This window comes from Rutilus rutilus (genome assembly GCF_951802725.1).
Source record: "Rutilus rutilus genome assembly, chromosome: 12".
Taxonomy (NCBI): Eukaryota; Metazoa; Chordata; class Actinopteri; order Cypriniformes; family Leuciscidae; genus Rutilus; species Rutilus rutilus.
Genome location: NC_140217.1, coordinates 1,062,462 through 1,068,249, shown reverse-complemented (window position 1 = coordinate 1,068,249; position 5,788 = coordinate 1,062,462). Strand labels below are relative to the sequence as shown.

General features: G+C 42.1%; 1 protein-coding gene across 1 annotated transcript in view; it reads right to left on the bottom strand.

Annotated features, from left to right (window-relative positions):
- Positions 1-3,458, bottom strand: part of grap2b (GRB2 related adaptor protein 2b) — an 8,619-nt gene extending 5,161 nt beyond the window's left edge. The window contains exon 1 of the mRNA XM_084426433.1: positions 3,320-3,458. The gene's annotated coding sequence lies outside the window, so the exon portion shown is untranslated. The remainder of the gene's footprint in view (positions 1-3,319) is intronic.
- Between the last annotated feature and the right edge of the window lie 2,330 nt (positions 3,459-5,788).

Here is a 5,788-nt window from a genome sequence, read left to right as displayed (position 1 = left end):
GTCCAGTAAACCACCTGTCAATCAAACACCGTCCAGTAAACCACCTGTCAATCAAACACCGTCCAGTAAACCACCTGTCAATCAAACACCGTCCAGTAAACCACCGTCCAGTAAACCACCTGTCAATCAAACACCGTCCAGCAAACCACCTGTCAATCAAACACCGTCCAGTAAACCACCGTCCAGTAAACCACCTGTCAATCAAACACTGTCAATCAAACACCGTCCAGCAAACCACCTGTCAATCAAACACCGTCCAGCAAACCACCTGTCAATCTACAGGCATATACTTAAAGTATACTTGAAGTTGTTCCAATTTAGCACACAAAAGCACACTAAATACACTTAAAGTTATGCTTTACTACAGTTTAATTACAACTAAAATATACTTAGTACAAAATTAGTAACACACTTCAAGTTAACTAATCATTAACACACTTGAAGTATACTGCATTAGTCCGGCTGCAAGTATACTTAGCATATTATTTTTCACCGGGGATGACAACAATGCATTAACGTTTTTCCTTTGCGTTTTTCGCGTACAGAAAACGTTGTCAAAGCAATCCCATTCACACTGACGCTGCCAGGCCAGTAGATGGCGATGTCACGGTGAAGAAACACTACGACTGAACACGTAACACGCATATGCATGACGTTACTGTTTTCACAAATTCTTGTTTTTGTAGTTTACACGGAGACAATAATGGCATAAACCTGCACTTTATACCGTTAAACCCATCTTCAAAAGTTTGCATTCTCAGCCCCGTGAACCGCTGTTGCCGGGTAAATGAATGACCAAAACACACAGGCTTTTAGTTGAAAACAGTGTCATGTACATGACACACCACACATTCTCAAACTCTTTCTCAAACACACCTTCAATCATCATCTGGTTAGTAGAGACTCCGAGACACAGGCTGCGTCTGTAATCACACACTTCCCTACTATATAGTGCTTGAAAAACAGTATGTGATAAAAGAAGTATGTCTGAATTGACAGTCCTCATAAAAGCAGGCAAACCTGGATGACCTTCTTCTTCCGGTGAGATTCTGAAGTGTGTGTATGATGGACACTTCACTGTCCCATGAGGCCACAGGATTATGAACACGACTGATGCTGGTGGGTCACATGATAATGACAACATGGCCAATATAGTACGTCTGGATTACATGCATAGGCTACTACACACACTCATACTAGATAGAACACACTTTTTAGGAGGTTGTGAATAATTACTTTTTCAGAATAAGTGCTACTTAAGAGAATATCGATCTGGGACGCAGCCCTAAACCTTCAAGTTACGCCTCCAACGACGAAACAAGTGTGGATGTCACTGACTATAACAATCTTTCGAAGTAAATTATTTTACGTTTTACTGATATTATGAGATTATGAAATAAACTCATTAACAGCTCAACACGGATCTGACGTTTTTAAATGTATCTACTAGTTTCAGAACGTTCAGAGAACATTCTAAAGTAACGTTCCCATAATGTGTGAAGAATTATACAATGATTAATGTTCATATAACCAAGATTTTTTTTAAAACATTTGAGAAAAAACAGTAACACTTTACAATAAGGTTCATTAATGGTTTAACTAACATGTACTAACTATAAGCAATACATTTGTTACAGTATTTATTAATCTTTGTTAATATTAGTTAATAAAAATACAGCTGTTCACTGTTTGTTCATGTTAGTTCACAGTGCATTAACTAATGTTAACTAATACAACCTTTGATTTTAATAATGTTTAGTAAATGTTGAAATTAACTTTAACTAAGATTAATAAATGCTGTAGAAGTATTGCTCATCCGTGTGCCGGATGTGGGCCGGATCTGGGCCGACACTATGTTGCTGTCTGGGCCGAACATTCAGAAATAACATTTTCACAACTTAACGGGAAAAATGTTTTTAGAACATTAGCTTACATACAAAGTTTATATGATTATTTGCAGTGTTAGAGTAATAAAGTATAAACAGCTAAACGTGATCTAATGTGTTTTTAAATGTTACTACTCGTTCTGTCGTAAATGTATCTACTTGTTTCAGAACATTCAGAGAACATTCTAAAGAAACATTCCCATAATGTTTGAAGAATGAAACGATGATTAATGTTCACATAACCAAGAAAAAACGTTTTTAAAACATTTGAACAAACTTTAAATGTTCAGCCCAGACAACAGGCCGGATGTGGGCCGAATCTGAGCCGAAACCATGTTGCCGTCTGGGAGAGAAACATTCAGAAAGACCATTTTTATAATTGAATGGGATTTGTTTTTTTTAGAACATTAGCTTACATACAAAGTTTACATGATTATTTGCTCTGTTAGAGCAGTAATATATATATATATATATATTTTTTTTTATGACCTGAGAAATATGTAGTCGTGACTCAAATCCCCCAGAATGCCTCTGCACATGAGGTTTGTGCTGTAAACTGGGTCTGTGGAAGCTCATGTTCGAGGCACGATCCTCTCACCTGTTTCCGTTTCTGCACCGCTGCAGATGCAGGCCTGCAAAACCTTTCATCTCATTTGCCTATTGTGTGTTTTTGCTCTCTGATCGTAGGCAGGTTTGCTTCTCCGAAAGACACATGTGATCTGAGTTTAAAACCATATTCTAGCAAAATACCCCTGAGAGACTGTTGACACTAAAAGGCGCTTCATATTCAGTGATATTGTTGATTTGACTGCACTGATGCTATCAGATGAGAACAAAACTTGAACTGAAGTGATCTGAATAAAGACATTGTTGTCTTTTTAGAGCTGCTAGAATTGAGTTTGTCTCATATTTGATGAGGTTTGCATCATTGATTCAGTTATTTTCATGTTTATTACTGTGTGTGAAGCTGCTTTGAGACAATCTAAAGCGCTGTCGAAATAAAGCTTTATTTACATTGATTAAGTAATGTTCGGAGAGCGAGGCTAGTTGTCACACTAAACTGCAAGTTGCTCATTAGGTTTGTTTTCAGTTTAATTTCATTTGGTTTAGTATAAAAACAAGTATGACAACTTTCCCCCAACTTTATACGTCCTAGAAATGCTCTTGTTCTGACAACAGTTTCAGTCAACCTACTCTTGTCTGATGCCAACGTACTTTTATTGTGTAAAATATTCTAAATTAAGTTTAATAAAACAAGCATTTGTGGACGTTTAACTCAGAGTCTGATACAGTCCCGCTCTCCTCTATAATTCACATAGATGAGTGTGTAACTATAAAAACACTTTTATCAAACATATAAACTCATGTTTATACTTTCATTTTAACAGTGCGCGTTCAGAAAGAGACACTGAAGAGAAAGATCATGTACTTACAGCTCATGAAAGGATGATCAGTCTGTCGTCTGAACCGTCAGTGTCACAATCGCCGGCAGCTGCGGACTGAAATGTTATTTCACAACGAGGAAGAGCAGAAGTCAAGCTTATCTCGCATCGAACACGACACGCTCATGCATGACTGCAAAAAGAGGAAATAGAAAGTGTAAATCATCTTCCCCTCCCCTTCCCCACACTCTCTTACACACACACACACACACACACACACACACACACACACACTCACTAAAAGTGCCATTTCCTGTTGAATTTGGGGAAACCACTTGGGGAAAACATTTGTTGTGTTGAGCTATTTCAATTACTTTTGTTTCATTTGTTTACTACAAACAGCGGAAAGTCTGTAAATGTTGCCAGTAAACTTGATCTGCAATGCGAGTGGAATAATTTCAATAACAACTGTATGATTCAATGGGAAATAGAGAGGAGCTTGAGGCCGATGACTCCAGCCCAAAGCCCACTGGTCCTGTCCAGCTCAAGGACTGTTTCACCACCGGTTCTACTGAACCTAAAGATTTCACTACTGTTGGTCAGGATCAGTTTTAACTTTTCGGTGTTGTGGAGAACACACGCCCAGCCTCCCTCTCCCACCTCCTCTGCCCAGATCTGTCGGTTCTTTGGCCCCGCCTTCACTGGCGCCCTTCAGTCCCTCGGCTTCGCTGTTGGGTTTGTACTGTAAGGCGGCTCTGCCTCCGATCTGCTGGGCACCAGCTCTGCCTTGGTGTGTGAATCCCCTGGCTTCACTTCGGGCCGCCATTCTGTCACTCCACCTTGGCCCATCGACCAGTCGGCTCCACCGGGCTTCTCGTCCCTCCGGCTCCACCTTGGCTCCACCTGGGACCCTCGTCCTCACAGCTGCACCTTGGCTTCTCGTCCCTCCACCTCCACATTGGCTCCACCTGGGACCCTTATCCTCGCTGCTGCACCATGCTCCTCGTCTCTCCGGCTACACCTAAGTCCCTCATCCTCAAGGCTCCACCGAGCTCCTCGTCCCTCTGGCTTCACCTTGGCTCCACCTGGGACCCTCATCCTCATGGCTGCACCTTGGTTCCTAGTCGCACTGGCTCCACCTTGACTCCAGCTGGGACCCTCGTCTTCACAGCTGCACCTTGGTTCCTAGTCGAACCGGCTCCACCTTGGCTCTACCTGGGACCCTTGTCCTCACGGCTCCACCTTGGCTCCTCGTCCCTCCGGCTCCACCTGGCTCCACCTGGGACCCTCGTCCTCGCGTCTTCACCGGGCTCCTCATCCCTCCGCCTCCACCTTGACTCCACCTGGGACCCTCGTCTTCACAACTCCACTGAGCTCCTCATCTCTCCGGATCCACCTGGCTCCACCTGGGACCCTCGTCCTCGCGTCTTCACCGGGCTCCTCATCCCTCCGCCTCCACCTTGACTCCACCTGGGACCCTCGTCTTCACAACTCCACTGAGCTCCTCATCTCTCCGGATCCACCTGGCTCCACCTGGAACCCTCGTCCTCGCGTCTTCACCGGGCTCCTCATCCCTCCGACTCGACCTTGGCACCTCGCCCCCTCAGCTCCTCCTGGGACCATCATCCTCACGGCTCCACCTAGGTCAGAGATCGATCTGCCTACCATTGTCAAAACGATCCCCATTCACATGGATCCGCGAAAACGACTAAAAACACTATTTTCTGCTGCCAGGCCATTAGATGGCGATGATACACTATAGATTGAACACATAATACGCATGAGCATGATGTCATCGATTTGCATTTTTGCTGTTTACACAGAGAGCATTTCCAAAAGTTAGCGTTTTTTTTAGCCACCCAAAACGCTGTTATCGTATAAACGAACGGCCAAAACGTTTTACATTTATAGTTGTAAACGGTGTTGTGTAAACAGACCCTTAGTTGGCTTGTCTTTGTTCCTATGTTCCCGCCATCATTAGTTGTCATGGTTACTCATTATGTTTCTAATTAGAGCACAACTGTTTTGTATTTAGTTAATTTACCTGTGTATTTAAGCCCTTCATTTATCTCTACTCATGGTCTAGCGTTGAACATTTTCAGGACACGCTGTTGTTTAGTTTATTTCCGTTATTCTGTTTAATTAAAAGCGAAGCTATTATTTACTCTTAATCTTTCTCTTCATCATCCTCTGCGGACCCAATATCCCCAGAAAGCAACATAGTGTCGGCCCAGATCCGGCCCACATTTGGCCCGTGTGCAATTCACGTGTAGCAGATGTGGACCGACACTATGTTTCTGTCTGGACCATGATAAGGTATAAGCTAAATATTATTGTTTATTTTTTATATTATTGATTTACAAATTTCCATACAAAGATTCACAAACTTCCTACTTTTTGCAGATTATTAAAACAGATTAAAGCAAAAATAAAAAAATCATTGTCAAAACCTCTAATAAATAACATAAAAACCAACGTTAGATAATTTATGACCCCTTTTCTAAGTGGGTCAGTAATAAA